Consider the following 21300-nt stretch of genomic DNA (forward strand, 5'->3'; position numbering starts at 1 on the left):
TATTTTGTATACGATTATACCAATCTTGTTGAATACATGTTGTTTTATTAATCCATCACTTTGGATTTTGGACTATTCCACTTCCAAAATGTGATGTCATTCAACTCATGTGTTCCTTTCAGGCTGCATAGTACTACAGGAATCTAAGGGACACACTTCCCTTTTCCCTTTATGTGTTAAAATCCACATGCATCTCACTTGATTTGCTGCAAGGTCATAAACTTGATTCTGACAAAGATATCATACTTTCCTTTGTGTGTTACAGGATTAAACGCACTATTGTACCACCCATTGCTAGGACTCCTACTCCTAATAGTCTAAGGTCTAGGTTGGACTTCTTAATGAGGAGATCCCTCGACATGTTGGTGAGTCCAATACCGTCAACATTTTTGGCACTAGAAGGAGGGCCAGATGAGAAGCTAAGCCCTCAGAGTCCATTGTGAATCTATGCACATCATTCCTGACTTACATTACAATCTCAAGTCCTACGTGTTTTTCTCAACCACATGATTTTGAAGCACCAAACGATGTCATCGATGACTTGTCACAAATCAAGTACAATGGTGAAGGTGGAATAGGCTTGTTGAGACACAAAGTTTCCTTCTTAGGCTTCTATGAGTGGAATGAATTCCCCTCGGATGATGTTTCCTGTGGGTTATTCACTTACATGTTCGAAGGGAATGTTGAGAAATGGTGTCGCACATTTCCCACAACCTCTATTCACTCATATGATCACATGATCATAGAATTAATCCATTATTTCTATCGTTATGGCCGCAAATAACTCAATAAAATAATTATGAAATTCTGGAAAGAAACTGATGAATCTATTGCACAATTTTGAGACCGCTTCTGTAATCTCACTTTTCAAATCCTTGAAGATGAAATTGATTAGAAATTTCACAAAGAAAGGTTTTAGTATCTTCTTATCTGAAAATATGCATGAGTTAGAATCATTCAAACACCTCCCAACATACCTTGGTGTTAGAGCTTCCAAACCTAAGACAAACAAGGTTGATGTTACAAGTGACCCTCCTTGCAAACTCATATGTTACAAGTAACCCTCCTTGTTCTGTTGGACGAGGTGAGAGAAGTTGCGAACCCATTTTTTCGACTGTCACATCCTCCCAACCCATCTTCTCTGAGCATCTACACAGATTTGGACTACAACCCTGAGGGTTTTCACAAGGGCTTGTCTTCTCAGCCTTCGTCCTATGGCTCCTTTGATCCTCTGGATTGTACTATTTTGTGTTCATCCAGTTGAGACTCCACATGTGTTGTTCGCAAGGATCAATTTGTTGACAAAGTTGATGTTGAGCAACCAACCTACATTATCATTTTTTATGAGTATGTGTGGGAATATAAAGAAGAATTGGTAGTGAAGGATGACCTCCTTCTGCCCACACCTCATCTACTCTTTCTTGACATCTTTTGTGACTCTACCATTCTTGATCTTTCTTGTGAAAATTCATTCCTGTATGTTTCTACTTTTGATCATTCACATGACACACACGATGTCAATCCATCATCTGATTGTGATGAGGACAAATATTTATTTTTAAATCCAAACAATCCATCATCTTTTCTTTCTGTAAATTCAAAGGGTGATTTTTTTTTATTATCTTATCAACCCCTCTCTATGATTCATCATATCATGAGGATTCCGATGTACATCTTGAATTTTCCGATCATGGCTATCATGATCTCTTCACTCCTTCATTCAATCATGATTCTAATTCACTCATTGTTGATATTTCCAAGCCACTGGCCTTTGATGTTCTACCTTTTGATGAAGTAGAAACCCCTCAACCTATTGAGGCACTTGAGCCCAAGTTGATGGTTATGTCAGGTTCTCTCTGTCTCGAGGTCAGTTCCACTTCTGATTGGAATTCTTCTGAAAGACCCCAAGATCTTCATCACTTTCTTGTTTTCATTAAAACTCAATATGATCTAAAGATCTCACATCCTCCCCCTAAATCTCACGATCCTATTGCTCATGTATTGGAGGAATCATATGTAGAAAGTTATGTTGCTAAGAATTTTTTTCTTCTTTCTCCTTGCTTTTTCATGTGTCAAGGTAAAAAGAGTGTGCATGTTTGTTGCCTATGCACAGTGCGATGCAACACCATGGTACGTCCGAAGAGTGTTTGTTAAAACACTTTTACTCTTTTATTTTATGTGGATGCATTTAAAATTTGAGCATGTTGGTTTTCATTGTTTTATCTTTCTTTATTCGTGGATTTCCTGAATATCTTTCTTATTAACCATGCCTTCGCCTACATGGGCCAATTAATGCACCAATGAGTGCATTAGAAAGATTACTTCACATGAGAAGGTCCATGCATCGTTTAGCTTAGGAGTAGGAGTAGTGTTCGCTTTGTTGTTTTCTTTACTTTCTTCTTCTCTTTGCTTTCATGTTTTTCTTTTCTTACATGATTTCCTTTCATTTTACTTCCGTCCTTTTCTTTCTTGTTTGTTTTCTTGTTTATGCCCTCGTAGGATTAGTTTCCCATGAAACTGTGTCGGCTTCGTGAGACAAGCAGGGTAAAATACAAGGGGACTTCTAAAAATATCAACATTTAGATATTCGTCTATCCCATCTCTTTATAAATATCTTGAATTCTTTCAATCGATGATACCATGACGGAAAACACATTCTTTTTAGAGTGAGTCCTGGTGAAAACACAATGCTTGCACTTTTAACTAGTACCACCTACTCAGTCACATAGATAACCTTAAAAAGTATGTCAGAGGTATACATAGCATCCTTCTCTAAAGGGAAAACCTCTTCTTCTCTCAATAAGTTGTGATCCCTCTTCCACCTCATGAAAAATAAATATGTGCCTACACACAGTTCTTTGAAAAAATGAAAAAAATAAAATAAAGGAAAAAGGAGAGAAAGGATTTTTTCATAGAGAGGTGAAGAAAGAAACTCTGTCAGGGTACTATCCAGGCTCACTAGTAGCAAAGAAATGCTTTTCTTCCTAAAGTGTCTCTATTGGGGTACTGTCTAGCTCTGCTGGCAATGAAGCGACACGAGAGATGAAACTTAAACTCTCATAGTCTATATTACTTGTGCATCAATATACCCCTCAACCCTAATAAAAAAAACTCTTCTCACTTGGCTTCCTATGAGTGCTGACTAATCAAGAGAATGATAGGGACTATATCTTCAACTCAAGCTAGTGAAGGAGTGAGGAAAATCAAAGAATCTAACAATACTTCTGAAGGAGTTAGACTCCCTTTGCATGAGACAAGGTCTATATAGAGAAATGGAGCTCTACCAGTCTATCACCAACGTTGTAGTGGCTACAACCACCCTCATAATTTTTTCCCGCTTGCTATTTCAACCTCCCTATTAAAATCTCAGTAGATTATCTTCCACTGCCCAGGTACTTGTGCTTTCATTTGAGTTTAACTTTGGCTTTACAGCTTGTGCTTGCTTACGTCCTTTTAATATTAACCGAAAGATGACCTCCTTTAAATTGGTTACAATCCGGTTCTTCCACTGACTTGGCAATCTGAGCAGTCTTAGAGGACAACCAACCTGCTCTCTCAAATTGCGTAGAGCAACCTAGTAGCGATCCTTGCTCTCAGGAATTACGTAGATCCATCCAGTAGTGATCTTCAACTCTAGAAATGTGTAGAGTCAGCTGATAGATTTTCTTCAGCTGGGAAATTTCACAGAGCATGAGAGGCAACCAGAGCCACTCAACCTAGGAATTGCAGAGAAGAGTTCCCTCACCTGTTGCTCAATGCATGTATCGTTAAGTTGCCCAGTTCACTCAAGAACTCCACAATTTATCCATGAATGCATGGTGGCCCTTCGAGAGAAAGAAAATAGGAAAAAGAAAAGAAGCATCCCTAAAAAATAGGGATCTACTTTTAGTAGTGTGAGTTACACTTTAGTTAATTTTAGAAACTATTGCCACTTGTCGCTCTTTCCTAGATTTCTTCCTTTGTGTCAGAAACCCTAAATAGATCAAATATATTTAATGCATAATACGAGAGATGATTTTCACATTTGATTTCGAGCTCTGGCATTCTCGAGGCACCTAGGAACCTTCAGCAAAATTGGCACAGCTTTTCCACGTAATTTTTTCATTTATTGTCTTTTGCAACATTTTCTGTCGCTTTTGTTTCCTTGGCTTGTGTTAGTGTTGTTTTTATTATTTTATTGAGCAAGTGTTATTTTCATTTTTGCATTTCCTTTCCTTAGTATCAAATGCATAACCCATTTTTTGGACTAACAGTTGTCGTTTTGATGACTCTCCCCACAAGATTTGTTGTTCTTTTGCTTAACTGATTCCTACATTCGTTCTGATTGCATGCATGACCATTCACATAGAAACACAACATCCTTCACTCATGCATTCAGATCTACTCATTTTCAAGTTTCCCTTGGGCAGATCTCGATTGCCTTAGCCTGAATCTAGCTCTTCCTCGCATGCACTGCACATTTATGGATCTCAAGGCTCTACCTTGGCTCAAGGAATTATGCAGAGATTGCAAGTGGCTAGCTCCAAAAGCACACTACGTAATTCCAAGAGAGAGTCCAAGATTATTTCCACTAGGATTGTGCAATGCGCAGTTCCAACCACCATCAAAGCCAAAATGAACTACGCATTATGTAGTTCCATTCATCACCAAGACCACCAGAGTGTGCATTACATAGTTCCAGTCATCACCACCTCTCACTAGCAGTTGGGACTGCGTAATGCATGGATTAAGCTGGCAGTCCCTGACCTCTAAAAGTCATAATTGCGCAATCTTTCCCAGAAGTTGCCCAGTTTATTGCATGATTGGTTCCTGGAGTGATTTTCTATTTTAAGCTGACATTTGCATGCCATGAGTGTCCTCTTTGTCTCCACATACAACATTGTTTAGTAGCTTCTCAGCAGTACAGGTAACGTGGCATCCAAAAGAGATGGATCAAACGATACTATAGAGAGAAGCACTGAGATGCAGTTGAATATGTGTCAATGAACTTGCCAGTCTATGCAGAGACACAACTATTCATAGAGTAGGACATAAAGATTACATGTTAGGAAATTAAAGACATATTTTCAAGAAGCTTCAAGGAATATTTGGAAGATTGATAGGTCTGTGTCAACATCCATAAGTTAGGCTTGTACAAGGTTACATGTAGGTTTCCCACCTTCCCATGTGTGGATATAATTCACTCCATTGTCTCACATACCCATCCTAAGACGATGAGTGTTAGTGGCCCATAGCTTGCTACCTTGAGGACGAAAATTTATCATCAGGTGTACCACTTACCACAATCAGTGAGCTGCATGGTTCAACTCTTCTTTAATCCCAACAACAGTGTGAACACTAGAGACATCATGAAGCATTGGTTAAAAGAGCCATTGAAGTTCAGCTCCACACCCAACTAGGTCTATAATACTAAGTCACTCAGGAAGGCCTACCAACTCTAGATCATCTTTGAATGTTGCTTATATGGTTAAGAGTGCATGGAGACCTTTCCACAGAGTTGGGTGATTGTGTTGGATCAGTTGGAAAATGAAGGAAGACCATTCGACTGGTCAGACATGTTAGCTCTTCAGCTGAAATTGCATATGTCCAATGTTCAGAGTCTGCCTAAGAATGCAGAAGTGAGATTCTATATGTATGCTTACCCTTTTCATGCAATCTGTGCCCAAGAATAGTTCTTGGCATGGGTTGGACATAGACACCATCAAACAATGATGTGAACATCTATTTCAATTTTCTCTCAAAGTGAAGCTACTAAGGAGTCATGGCAAGGCTAGCTCACCACTTTATCACTCAGGTGTACAAGATGATATTCGAAAATGATCCACCTTGCATGTCCCAAGAAGCAGTCAAGCCATTTCTTAACATTGCACATTGATATGCCTCACCTGGTGGAACCTTGCTAAGGATGTTTTATGGAGAGAAGCCTCTGCATGTGCTACCAATGTTTTCTACATATAAGTTGGTTATGCAAGAGGTTTCATATAATGTATCCATAGGGTTATCAACAAGACCGAACATGAGGAAGAAGGCACCATGGCCTACTCTTCCTTTGTAGATTGGATTGTACAAGATCTTAAACTTGAAGGATGTGGATGGCGAGGCTAATTAAAGCTACAAGTTCATAAAAGATCCTCTTGTTGAGAAAGTACCTTTGGATATAGAGGCAAAGAGGCGATAGTGCAAAAGGAGAGTAGAACAGAGGAAGAGAGATAAGAAGAGGTTGGAAGATGCATAGAGGAGGTTGCACGAAATAGAAAATAATTTGAAAGAAGACCAGGATCTAAGGAGGAGAGAAAGGGAAGAGAACTAAAATAGGAATAGGAGGAAAGGAATGGCACAATGATAGAGAAAATTGTGCCTATACAGGTTGAGGAATCAGAGAAACCAACCGATGAAGAAGAGGGTGAGAAAGTGCAGGTTGGGGAACTTGCTAAGCAGATTGAGAAGATGATTGAAGCAATGGATATGGATTTGGAACATGATCCATGGGAAAAAGACGTTGACCTCATGTTGAGAGCATCTGAGGTTGCGCCGATAGTCTTCGCCACCTCCAAAATTAGAACTAGTCCTAAGGAAGCAAGGAGAATTTGTCCTCCTTGATGATTATCTGGAGATGGATGTGTAAAATTTGTCATTTGATGAGTCACGACAAGGAATTGTATAGGCACGAAGAAAGCAGATCCCAGATGATTACACATAACTTGCACACACAGAGGGAAGGGTGAATTTTGTAGTTGTTAGAAAATACCCAACTACTGTGGCCAATGCTTCTAAGGCTTATGCAGAAGGTACGAGTTCAACAGTCAAGTTCTTAATAGCAGAAAATGATCGGATGGTGAAAGACTTGAAAGAGGCAAGGTAGAGAACAAAACAGTCTCTAGGGTTCACTATGGTAGAGATGAGAAAATCGATGCTTGCTGAAGTATGGACTCTTGAGACCACCATACAGAAACTCTATGTTAGATTTGTCACCGTGCACAAGGTGGTTGTCCATCTATCTGGTTCTCAACAGTAATGTGCGAAGATAGCCTAAAATCTCAAAGACATCCACACTGCTATCACACATGTACAGGAATGGATAATGAGCTACAACGGAGGCTCTCTTTACTTGCAGAAGATAAAGAAGCCGTAGAAAGATCTAGATAAAGCACATATTCGGATGTTGATCTAGAATTATGACAACTCCCTCCTCTCATCACCAACATTGAGGCTTCCTATGCATGGTTGTTGAAGATTTTGGATGTCATAGTGAGGACACACAAGATATGTTAAATTGGAACCCTCATTCAAGCCATGATGAATAACCAAGTCTTGTTGTAGGCTCACAAGTACATAGAGTAGTTGATGTGAGAGGCCTCCAATTATGACTACCAGCTGAGCGCCGAAAGCATGCAAAAGTACATTAGTGGTCCAACCACACTCAGAACAATGATGCACATCCTTCAAGATGGGTTGGAAAAAGGTTCCATAAAAATATACGCGGAAGCAGTTGAGGCAAGAGTCCATTTTGAGAAAGACATCACCAAATATCATGGGGAGACAATAGTGTAGTAGAAAGATTCATATTAGTTCGTAACCTAAGACCATCAAGAGGATGTTCCCGAGTTGGAATTTCACAAAGACATCAAGTGGTGATGTTTGTCTTATTAGGCTGGCTCAATCCTATTCTGTCCCACATGGGTATATGTGAAAATTGTATTATTACCTGTAAATATATTATATGTGGAATTCCAAGCGTTATTAGTGGAATGTGAACAGTCACTATGTAATGTAAAGGTTTATTTTTAAAGGAGTTGAAGATTCATGAGGGTAGTCAAAGAGTCAGAGGGAATGTCAAGGTTCACCCCACCCTTTGTTATATATGGAAACTCATAACTCATATAGGGTCTTTTTTGGACCCAAGCTTTGGCTAGGCATTGCTTAGACAAGGCTTGAAGAGTATTGTGATGAGCATTGGCTTCTCCACAGCGTAGAGTGAGTATCTCTTTCGAGGAGCAGGCGATGTTGAAGATAATGTTCCACTATTGGGGCTAGTGGTTGTCAATGGTGTATGTATGGATGGAACATTAAATTCATATATATATATAACTAAGCCAACATGTTTCATCCATATGTTTTTATTGTAGTTTGACTATTCTAGTTACTTTAGCAATGTATGTTAGCTCACTTACATATTTTTGTATGAGGTATTTTGCATACAATTGTATAAATCTTGTTGAAGACATGTTGTGGTATTAACCATCACTTTGGATTGTGGACTATTATGCTTCTAGCCCGTGATGTCATTCATCTTGTTTTTTCCTTTCAGGTTGCATACTATTACATGCTTCTAAGGGACACACTTTCTTTTCGCCTCTATATGTTAGAACCCCCATGCATGTCACTTCATTCACTTCAAGGTCACACGATTTATTCTGACAAAGTTATCATACTTAGCGCTACATGCTAAAACATTAAAGGCACTATTGTAATACCCACTATTGGGACTCCTACTCAAATGGTTTGAGGTCTAGTTGGGACTTCCTACTGTGGAGATCCCCTAACATGTTAGCAGGTCTAGCACCACCAACAAAAGATAAATACATAAACTGGACCATGTTACAGTAGTGAAGGGACCAAGATATGCCAAAGTTCACAAATATTTTTCATACCCTTTACACACATTTGCGTATCAAGGATTCTGGGTGAAATTTTGTACTAGAGTTCTGTGGTGGTCTACACAAGTACATGTAGGATGAGTTGGAATTGCTAGAAATCTCCTCACTTGTCGTTTCCTATTGATACACTTTGAAGATCAAGTAGAAATTTAAATAGAAGAAGAGAGACTTTGCATATGTGAATCTGAAGCAACAGGAGGGCACCCCCAAGCTACTGAAAAAGGGACAAAGCCAAGGCAAGTTGACCCAAGACAACTCGCCAAAGATAGAAGAAAATAAAAACACCAGAAAGACAAGGAAGGACATGAGGAATGGTGTAGGTTACATAAGAGCCCCACTTACAACACAAGTGAGTGTTGGGCCAAGAAATAATTGGTGGTCTAGATGAAGGTTTATGAATCAGATGCGCATTTTGACTCTGAGTCAAAACCCAACAAGGGGAATAACAAAGGGATGAAGATTATTGATGCAGAGTCGAGTGCCACCATCGCCACCACCAAGATCTAGAAGTACTAGCCTGAAGATCATGAGGATGGGGTGCACTTCTTCCATTCCCAAATGTGGGTCAAGGATTCTTCGTTGGAGTTCATTATCGACAGTGAGAGTGAAAAGAACCTCATTTCAGCAATTTCATGAAGTGGCTAGGCCTATCAAACACAACACACCTTAAGGCATACACCATCGAGTGGCTTCACCAAGGGCGAGATCTCTATGTTAGCTAGTAGTGGCACCTTTCCTACATCATCAAGGTGTTCGTTAATGAGGTATAGTGATGTTTCTCCTCTTGAATTTTATGATGTATTATTAGGACAACCATACTTGTGGAAGCGACATGTTGTGTATGAGTCTAGGTCACTCAGTGTTATTATTACTTCAGTAAATAAGTTGTACAAGATACAATAGGTAGTGATTCCTACCACCGTATCTTTGATAATTGTGAAGCAATATAGTAAGATCATTTCCGAAACTCAACAACGTTTTTTCCTTAAGATTCGCCCCTTGGGAAAGAAGAAGACTGTGGCCACAACCTCCAAATAGGACTCCTCTACACGGAAACAATAGATGGACAAGGTCGTGGAGGAGTACAATGAGTTCTTCACGTCACCCACAATGGTACATCTACACTATCAGGTTGAGCACTCCATTGATTTGACCCTAGGTGCACTGCTACCGAATGGGCCAATCTATCGATGATCTATACTGGAAAACGTTGAGATTAAGAGAAATATGTGAGAGTTGATGTAGAAAGGGAACATCAGGGAAAGTTGATGACCTTGTGGGAGCCCAATTGTGTTGGTATCGAAGAAGGATGGGACCTAGAGACTCTGTGTTGACTATCGGGTGCTAATCAAGATCACTGTCTGAAATAGGTATCAAATTCCACAGAATTATGACCTTATGGACCAACTCAATGGGGTTAAATATTTCAACAAGATTGACTTGATGTTAGGGTATCATGAGGTACCAATCGAACCCTATGATGTCTTGAGGACTTCCTCCAAATCCAAGGAGGGCCTTATCGAATGGCTTTTCATTCCCTTCTAGTTGATGAATGTCCCTGCAACCTTCATGAGGCTAATGGAAAACATCTTGGAACCCTTCACCAACTAGTTCATGGTGGTGTATTTGGATGATATCCTAATCTTTCCCAAAGATGGGAAGAACACCTCTGCCATATTTGATAGGTCCTTCAAACTCTATCACAGCACATGTTGTGTTCCAATCTGGACAAATGGACTTTTAGTATGACCCAAGTTTAATATCAGGGGTACATCATTAATGAGTGGGGTGTGCATGTGGAGCCATCAAAGATAAAATTCATTCAGGATTGGCCAGTCCCAACCAATCTAACGAAGCTCCACAAATTTCTAGTTGCTAACAATTTTTACCATAGGTTTGTGCTAGGGTTATCTCATATCACTTGGCCTTTGAGTCAAGTCACCAAGGTCTGAACAAAAGTTTTTTTTTTTTTTTTTTTTTTTTTTTTTTTTTTTTTTTTTTTTTCTGAATCCAAAGAGAAGGTGTTTTCTGAGTTAAAGGATCACCTCTGCTCTTCCATTTGAGATTGAGATAGATTCCTTTGACTATGCTATTGGTACATTTCTTACTTAGCAGGGGTGTCCAATGGCATATCATAGTGAGACACATTTAGACGTAGTCTGAAAGTATGCTACCTATGACAAAGAGATGTTTTCCATGGTGCAAACTTGCCAAAAATGGAAGCATTACATCATGGGAAGGAAACGATCATTCACGCACACCACCAACCTATACAGTTCATACAGACATAAGGGAAGTTGCATAACAATCACCATCAGAAATAGTCCACACAGCTCCAATAGTTCCATTTGAAAATTAAGTACAATATGAGTAGCACCAATAATGTTTCATACTTCCTCAGTCAACTGATGGTCATGGTGCTGAACACTATGCTTGACTCTTGTGGTCACGAAACTTCATGCTGGCCACATTTGTACATGAGGAACCTAGAATTTGGAAACACATACCAAACGCTCCTCGAAGGAAAGCAAGTTTCAAATTTTCACCTCCGGGATACATTGTTATGACACCTAGGACACCTTTGTGTTCCTTCAAGCGAACGTGCCAAGATGGTTGGGGAGGCACACTATAGTCGGGTCGAGGGACATTTCAGAGTAGAGAAAATAGTGACAGTGTTGTAGAAGTATTTTTATTAGCCAAACCTTCGATAGGATTTTGGGAAATACATTAGATCTTGCACTGCCTACGCTATTTCCAAACTAACCATCATGAAGCAAGGCCTATATAATCCTTCCTACTCATAGTCAACCTTGGGAATCCATATCCACGAATTACATGTCAGGCAAGCATGGAAAGGACTGTGTTTTCGTGGTCGTCAACAGATTCTCTAAGATGGCCATTCTGGCACCTTACAAGAAGAGTATCCCAACAAAATTCAATACAAAGCTCTTCTTTGAATGATTATGGGTACACTTTGGGATCCCATAGTCCATTGTCTCAAATTAGGATAGTAGGTTCCTATGTACATTTTGGTCAATTCTCTGGTCAATGTTTGATATAAAGCTCACTAAGTCCACTAATTTCCACCCCCAAACTGAATGCCAAATAAAGGTCATCAACAAGATGATGGTAAGAATTTTATGCATGTACAAATCGAAGCATCCATGCACATAGGACAAAATCCTCCCTGTGTCAAGTATAGCTACAATAGAGCTCTCCATAGCGCAACTGGCCACAACCCATTTTATATGGGGCTGGTATTTTAACCTCTATGTCCCATTAATGTGGCCATACCATTTGCAGCTACTGAGGTAGCTTCGGTCCATGTCGAGTCTAAATATGACAAGGTTAACTACTTCATTGAGGGTATCCATCGCATCCTCTAGTGGGTCCATGGAATATTGGAAATATCCAATGCTAAGTACAATCAGTGACATGATTAGCATCAGGTGCCACACAAGCTCAAGGTGGGCGAAAATTTTTGGCTACATTTGTAGAAGGAAAGCCTCGCTTGGCCCCATCATAAGCTTCCGCTGCTCTAATATAGGTCATACTCCATCACCAAGGTTGTAGCAGACAATGATTCCAAGCTCAACATTCCACCGTTCCTTGTCCTGCACCTAGTGTTCAATGTGGGTCATCTTCGGCCATACATCCCACCATTTCTCGACACATCTGACATTTTTTTAACAACTCTCACCAATAAGGTTAAACCTAGACTTCATGGAACAAGCCACAAATGATGGGATAATGGACACACAGATCAAGAAGACTCGCCAACAGAATATCCAACTATATTGGGTTGTCAAAGTTGTCCAACTCTTACACCAAGGCAAGTGGCTATGCAAGGAGCAAGTTTAGGAGAAGTTTCCTCGTCTCATGGAGGAGCTCAGCACAATGGGGACCATTTCTTCCTAAGTGGGGAGGATTGCTCTAGGTGGATATTGGTGGCCACCCACATATTCCACTTCGACCCCCACAATTATTTATTTCAGTTTTTCAATTTCCTTAATTCTAGCACAATTTACTATTTTTCAATAGTTTTTTGGGTCCTAAACTTCGATAACCATTTTGAGGCCCGAAACACTATTTTTTTGGAAAGTGGGAAAACATCAACCATTGACTCATGTTTGCACCCAAACATTGTAGTCACTGGATAGAAATTTATAGCGAGTTATTATACACGTCAAACAGAGATTGTATGCCAAAGTTACGACCCCCGGAAGTTGATGTACCAATTTACCTAGAGAGGGCCCATAGTTTTGGCACTTCATCTCCTAGGGTTATATTTTTTTATGGTTTTCCATTGTTTCTCAATTATAAATAGGTCTTCGAGCCTCATTGTAACACAGTTCTCCCTCTTAATGAGCATCCACTTTGGTCATCATCATTCAAATCATCAACTTGTCTACCATAATATTGTTAAGTGTCAACATAGCTATTAGACCACAAAATCCAACTATATCAGGTTCTGAAACATATATCCATCATGGTCATAACATGTTAGATACTTCATCATCACATGACATGAAATTTTCATAAAGAGATTGAATCTTATGAATAAAGTAGATGACAACTTTATCATAAATATCATAATTACTACTTCACTTCTTTATTATATTATTCAATCACAAGGATGGGGAATCCAGATTTGTCCAAACCGCTAAGCTTATAAGAATATAATCAAAGTCAACAAGAAGATCATGAATATCAATCTTATTGTTATAGTTCTATCATTGTGGTTACCATGCTTGTTAGAAACATTATCAATCGTATCAAGATACCATATATAACAATAAATTTTATATCATTCTTTATAATATTAGGAAATACATTATGACTAAAATTAGAGACTCTTTGCCAAACATAGAATATGTGAATATCTTCAAAATATCAATGTTGGGTCCCTATAATACTAGTGATTACCCAATTACTATTGTAGTTATACCCCTTATTTATATTGTTGTGCCCCTATTACCCCGATATTGTTATTTCTGTGCCCCATAGAATCCCTCTATTGTTATTTTTGTGGCTTTATATTATTATTGTTAGGTCGGCTGGATTATATTGTGACTCCTTAGACTCCTATATATAGAAAGGAGGTTTTGTCATTTGCATCATCAAAGAATTGTTCATTTATGTAATGTAAAGGAGGTTGCCCCCTCGAAGAGGCTGAATTCTAAGGCGTGGATCTCTCTTTTCTATCTTTTTGTGAGCTGGTTTCATAACATTTGGTATCAGAGCTTTGGATTCTAGGGTTTCGCTGCTCCAAACAGGTCATCGTGGCATTTTCGCTATAATTTTTTTCTGTGATGTTTCAGACGTCGCAAAAAAAACCCATTTGCGAAGAATTGGCGCTGAACCTGGGGTCAGAATTTCAGAGCTTTTTGAGAGATATTTTCGGAGATATGATCTGAGGAAATTGGCCTTTTTGTAGACTCCTGAATTACATTGAAAACGGGTGACCTGGGGAAAATCATCATAACTCTCTCTCTGAGGATCAGATTGAAATTTCGTGAAAAGGTGAAGAAAGAGGACAGATTGTAGTTTCGTGTGTGTATGTTTCAGATTCAAAGGTTGAAACAATGACTCGTGGCACGTCGTACAAGTTCACTCTACTGAACCAGTCTAAAAGCAGGTCACTGTGGGAGATTTCACATAACTCTTCCTTGGAGAATCCAATTTGGCTCAGACTTGTGGCATTGGAAAGAGGACGTAGAAGGCTACTACAGGTAGCAATTTCAGAACTGGATGATCCGAAATTACAGAGATACATCAGATTCAATATAAGGCTTCTATAAAGTGAAAAAAGGTGTGTAGTTTTTTTTTTAATTTTTGTGTAAGCTTTGTTCAACGGAATTCAAAGGGCATAGTAAAGCATTATTATCGGTAACTGATGCCCCGAGGAAAGAAAATGCAAACACCTAGTAAGGAACCTGAAAGCTCTAGCATGACTCATGAAGAAGAGGAAGAAATGCTACATGATATATCAAAATTACAAGAACAAGTGCAACAAATGTCACGCTCACAAAAGCTAACAGAAGCTAAGATAAGTGGTGTGGAATCTAAGATAAAGGGCATGGAAGCTAAGATGGATGATTCGAAGATAGATTTGAAGAGAGACATGGCAGATTTGAAGACAAATTTGAAGAGAGACATGGCAGATTTGAAGACAGATTTGACAAATTTTCTACAAGAAATACTTACTAATGGTGAAAAGGTTGTAAAGGAAACTCATGATGTGAACAAAAGAAATGTTAATCATGATTCCATAGACGCTAATGTTGGATCGAAGACCCACCATATTCCAAAAATCGATATGAGGAAGTTTGATGGCAAGGATCCCGCCACATGGATATTACAGATGGAGCAATTCTTCGATCTCAATAATGTGCAAAACACACAAAAGGTACGTATGGCAACTGTATATTTGGAACCAAATCAGTTTGTATGGTATCAATGGCTTTGCTCTCGTAAAAAATTTATCACTTGGGCAATTTTTACGGAAGAATTGATAGCACATTATGAAGATACAAAAAGCAACACTTTTTTTAGCCAATTGATAAGTCTCAAACAAAAGGGTTCAATAATGGAGCACATTGAGGAGTTCCAAAAATTGAACATAAGGGTAAAAGATATTCCAGAGGAGCATAGGATTGATGTGTTCATAGGGTCTTTAAAGGATAATATCCAACATGATGTTCGCCTTTGGGAACCTGATTCATTAGAGAAGGCATTCAGGTTAGCAAGAAAAATGGAAAGCAAAATTATGGCAACCAGGAAGCATACCACTCACAACTATAAAGACGGAAGTGTTGTTGCCCCTAGTCTTCCACAACCTATAAGGTTGACACCACAACAATTGGAAGAAAAAAGAGCAAAAGGGCTTTGTTACAGTTGTGATAGCAAATACACTAAAGGTCATAAGTGTGCTGAGAAGAAATTATTCTACATAGATTGTGAGGAAGAAGAAAAGGAGCAAGAAAGGTCAAAAGAAGAAGATATACTCCAGGAACAAAGCCTAGATGAAGAACAAATAAATCCGACCATATCTTGTAATGCATTGGTGGGAATTACCACTCCTCAAACCATCAAGATAGAAGGACAAATCAAGAAGAAAAAGGTAATAGTGTTGATTGATTCAGGAAGCACCCACAATTTTATTCATTGTAGGGTAGCAAAAGAATTGAATTGCTTCCTATATCCAGCACCAGAGTGTCAAGTGATGATTGCAAATGGAGGAACAATAAATTGCTCTGGAAAGTGCCATAATATCAAGCTATCCATGGGAGAATATGTATTGACTAGCCCAATGCTTTCCATTCCAATGGGAGGTGCTGATGTTGTACTAGGAGTCCAATGGCTACAATCCTTGGGTACAATAGCTTTTAATTTTCAAGAACTTTTCATGAAATTTTCTGTGGAAGGAAAGGAAGTTGAATTAAGGGGTATTGCAGGGAAACCAGGAAAGATAATCAGCTCTAATGGCATGACAAAGCTTCTAAAAAAGGAGCAAAGAGGTGTAATTGCACAATTATGTTCGCTAGATGTTTCCACATTGGAATCATCTATTTCTCCAGATCTCCAAAAAGTCCTGGACAATCATTCCAAGGTATTTGAGACTCCCAAAGGTCTCCCACCTATGCGTGATCATGATCATGCTATTCATCTGATTCCAGGAAGTGTTCCTCCAAACATCAGGCCGTACAGATATCCCTATGTCCAAAAAAGTGAAATTGAACGTATGGTTGCAGAAATGCTAGAGGCTGGTATAATTCAACCGAGTCAAAGTTCTTTCTCAGCTCCAGTAGTATTGGTGCACAAGAAGGATGGATCATGGCGCATATGTCCAGATTATAGGGAGCTCAACAAGCTCACTATTAAAGATAAGTTCCCCATTCCTGTTACTGATGAATTACTGGATGAATTGCATGGATCACTTTACTTCACCAAGTTGGATCTTCGTTCGGGATATCATCAAATCAGAATGAAGATTGAAGACATTCCGAAAACGGCATTTAGAACTCATGAGGGTCATTATGAATTTTTGGTCATGCCTTTTGGCCTTACCAATGCACCTTCAACATTTCAAGGTTTGATGAATTCAATTTTCAAACCATTCCTTAGAAAATTTGTGTTAGTATTTTTTGATGATATACTAATCTACTGCAAGTCTTAGAAGGATCATGTTGAACATGTTGACAGGGTGCTACAACTATTGGAGGAGAAACAATTATATGCAAAAAGACCCAAATGTTTCTTTGGAGTCCAGGAGGTGGAATATTTGGGTCATATTGTATCTCATGAAGGAGTTAAGGTAGACCCTAGCAAAATTAAAGCCATTAAGGAATGGAAAATCCCCACATCCATAAAGCATCTGCGAGGATTTCTTGGGTTGACAGGGTATTATCGCAAGTTTGTTAAGAATTATGGGAGAATAGCAGCACCTCTAACAACATTATTGAAGAAAGATTCATTTTCATGGACTCTGAAAGCAACAAAGGCCTTTGAACATCTTAAAGAGGCAATGTGCCAAGCACCGGTCTTAGCTACACCGGACTTCACAAAAACCTTTATTGTGGAATGTGATGCTTCAGGAAATGGAATTGGTGCTGTTCTAATGCAAGATGAAAGACCCATTGCTTTTGAAAGTCGTCCAATCAAGGGAAAGTTTTTAAGCAAAGCTATTTATGAGAAGGAAATGTTGGCAATACTCCATGCACTTAAGAAATGGCGACCCTACCTAATGGGAAGACACTTCAAGGTAAAAACGGATCATGATAGCCTTAAATACTTTTTAGAACAAAGATTATCCTCTGAAGAGCAACAAAAGTGGGTCACAAAGATGTTGGGTTATGACTTTGAAATCATCTACAAAAAAGGGAAGCAAAATGTGGTGGCAGATGCACTCTCAAGAAAGGATGAGGATGTGGAAGCATTGTTGTGTGCCATTTCTATTATCCAACCAGATTGGATAAACGAAGCAAGGGAGGAATGGAAGAATGACGAAGAAGTGTGGGCACTTATTCGAAAGCTACAACAAGATTCCAGTACTTCTGATACATTTAGCTGGCAAAATGATTCGTTATGGTACAAAGATCGCTTATACCTCTGTAAGAATTCCCAGCTAAAACAAAAGATTCTTATGGAATTGCACACTTCTCCCTTAGGAGGGCACTCAGGATTTTTAAAAACTTACCACAGGGTTAAGAAGGAATTTTTTTGGGATGGCCTTAAATCAGATATTCAAAAGTTTGTGGCGGAATGTTTGGTTTGCCAACAAAATAAAGTTGAAACAATTAAGACACCGGTCTATTACAACCTTTATCCATTCCAAGCCAACGTTGGGAGGAGGTTTCAATGGATTTTATCACAGGTTTACCCAAGTCTGAGGGAAAGAGTGTCATCATGGTGGTAGTTGACAGACTTACCAAGTATGCACACTTTTGTGCATTATCACATCCATTTAAAGCCAGTACAGTTTCTACTGCATTTATGGAAACAGTTCAAAAGCTACATGGAAACCCAAAGATTATTGTAAGTGACAGAGATCCCATTTTCACTGGAAATTTTTGGACAGAATTATTTTCTTGTCTTGGTACTCAGTTAGCTCATAGCTCATCTTATCATCCTCAATCTGATGGGCAAACTGAGATAGTAAACAAATGTTTGGAAGGATATCTTCGTTGCTTTGTATCTGATAAACAGACACAATGGGTCAAATGGTTGCCTCTGGCTGAATGGTGGTATAACACTTCCTTCCATACAACAAAAAAAATGACCCCATTTATGGCACTTTATGGGTATCAACCACCATCCATCACATCATATTTAAGAGAAAATTCTAAGGTTCAGGCAGTGGAACATCACATCGAACATCAACAACAAGTCCTCCAACTCTTAAAGGATAACCTCGTGTTGGCACAAAATAGAATGAAACAACAGGCAGATCAACATCGCAGTGAAAGAAGTTTTGATGTAGGTGATTGGGTATTCCTACGGCTACAACCATATAAGAAAATGTCCCTAAAGCAAGCTAAGAAGGATAATAAATTATCACCAAAGTATTATGGTCCGTACAAGGTGTTGCAAAAGATTGGTACTATGGCATACAAATTGGAGCTTCCTGCAGCTTCTCGATTGCACCCAGTTTTCCATGTTTCATGTTTAAAGAAGGTTATAGGCGACAAGCTCCCAGTTCAAACAATATTGCCAGAACTTGATGAGGAAGGAAAAATTATATTGGAACCAGAAGCAGTCACAGAAACAAGAACTCGACAGCTACGAAATCGATCAATTTCAGAGTATCTTATCAAGTGGAAGAACTTATCCGCTGAAGATTCCACATGGGAGGATGAGAATTTTATGCAGAAGTATCCAGAACTACTCAAGCGTTGAGGACAACACTTTTTTGAAGGAGAGGGGCATGTTGGGTCCCTATAATACTAGTGATTACCCCATTACTATTGTAGTTATACCCCTTATTTATATTGTTGTGCCCCTATTACCCCCATATTGTTATTTTTGTGCCCCATAGAATCCCTCTATTGTTATTTTTGTGGCTTTATATTATTATTGTTAGGTCGGCTGGATTATATTGTGACTCCTTAGACTCTTATATATAGAAAGGAGGTTTTGTCATTTGTATCATCGAAGAATTGTTCATTTATGTAATGTAAAGGAGGTTTCCCCCTCGAAGAGGCTGAATTCTAAGGCGTGGATCTCTCTTTTCTATCTTTTTGTGAGCTGGTTTCATAACAATCAATGTTTCTAGGTAGCTTTGACATGACTTAATAGAATGTAAGATATTTGCCCAATACCAAGTGCACCATCTCATCATGAGTACCATGAATCAAATCTACTTTCATGTATATGAGTCATTCAGGAAGGTGATATCCCCATCATAGCTTAGGTTTTACCTTTCCATCCAATATTATATTTGGACCATGAAATTGAAAGAATACATCATACATAACTTGTCAACTTATTTTTCATGGGAAATTTATCTCTCTTCTCTTCCTACACTATACATCCTTTCCTGAATCTTAGATGATCCTCAAGAAGGATGCATTCATCGCATCTCATGAAGAGGTTGGAAGTATCCAAATACCCAAATATACATTTAGGAAGTATTAGTAATAATAAAAACAATAAACTTAAATAGGAATAGAATAAAAAAGAGGTAACATAGATATAAAAGGTACTTATCTTTTTAGGAGGAGATCAACTCCCTCTTGAACCAACCTTCAAGATTTATTACCAAATCTTATCCATATGATAACGTTGCCTTCAATATTTCAATCAACTTCATTAGCAACGAGGCCTAATAAAGACTATCCCATCTAGGGCTTCATCAAATCTATCACAAGTTCTTTGAACATCTTCACATTGATCATGCTAGGGTTTCTAGATTCCATATCTCAAATCTCTGCCATAAACCACAATTTCTCTCAAACCCAAACCTCATAATGCCTAGCATTTCCTTCAAACCCTATTATTCTTTATGGTCTCCTCCATCTTCACATGCTTGCATGAAAGGCATCTCAATAAGGGTTATATTTTATGACTTTTCTTTACCCCAACTATGAAACCATGCTAATTTTTCTTAGTGCTATATTGTTCTTTCATTTGATAATTGCAATTCTTCATTTACACATTAAATTCACCCCATACCATCATATTATTATACGTATTTACAACATTATTCGACAACATATGGAATTATATAGAAAAAACAAAATCATCATCAATGCAACAAAACATAAATGAACAATGGAATAAAATCATTCACAAATAGAAAGACTAGGATTGATGAGAGACCAAGGAAAAACCGACTATGGGGAAAACTGTTTCAAATTCTTTTTCTTATTAGATTTTCATCGAATGATTCAACAAAAGAGAGTATAATGATCCATATATTTAATCATTAACCTATCAAACAAAATCAATTAAAAAGATTCTTGAGGTGAACCCAACAACGTTAATACTCAAAAGTGTGATTGAAAAGCCTATGAATAAGTGTCGTTGTGTACAATCTACTACCGAACACTGCATTCAACTAAAAAAACTTCCGTCAACTAAAAAAACAGACCCTAGGTCTCAACTACACAGTTGAGATGACTTGCATGTAGTTGCATCTCAGATTTCTCAGTGACACACTTACAACTACTACCAAAAAACTCTAAAATAAAGTTGAAAGCTTCACACCTTGTAATTTCACCTTCATGTGAACCCATTCCTCCGTGGACCTGCCTCAAACTTATGTGAGCCAAAAATAAGGCAGAGAATAGAAGAAGGATCCAAGATGATTGTCCAAATGAGGTTGAGGTCACTTGTATTTATAGCCTTCCAATGGTGTGCAATTTGTTTTACGGCCGACCTCATCAAATACGCACATGTGGGATTTTTATTCAAAAGTGCACATTTCATTGTCCAAATTGAGTGCCTCAATAGTCAAAGTTGGTTCTCTCAAAAGGAAGAATCTTGTCCCATGGTTGGATTTTGTCACTGATCTGCCAAATTAACATTGCTAAAATAGAGTATTGTATTTTTTGTTGAAATAAGTGTTTTACATGTTGCCAAATTAACATTGCTAAAATAGAGTATTGTATTTTTTGTTGAAATAAGTGTTTTACATGTTGCA

General features: G+C 38.4%; 1 protein-coding gene across 1 annotated transcript in view; it reads left to right on the forward strand.

The window, feature by feature from the left end:
- LOC149172600 (serine carboxypeptidase 1-like) overlaps window positions 1-21300 on the forward strand; it is a 189551-nt gene that overhangs the window by 165605 nt on the left and 2646 nt on the right. The window lies entirely within an intron of this gene.

Source organism: Pinus tabuliformis, chromosome 4_2, assembly GCF_031772625.1.
Source record: "Pinus tabuliformis cultivar Carrire ecotype Pingquan chromosome 4_2, CPIR1, whole genome shotgun sequence".
In the NCBI taxonomy this organism is placed as follows: Eukaryota; Viridiplantae; Streptophyta; class Pinopsida; order Pinales; family Pinaceae; genus Pinus; species Pinus tabuliformis.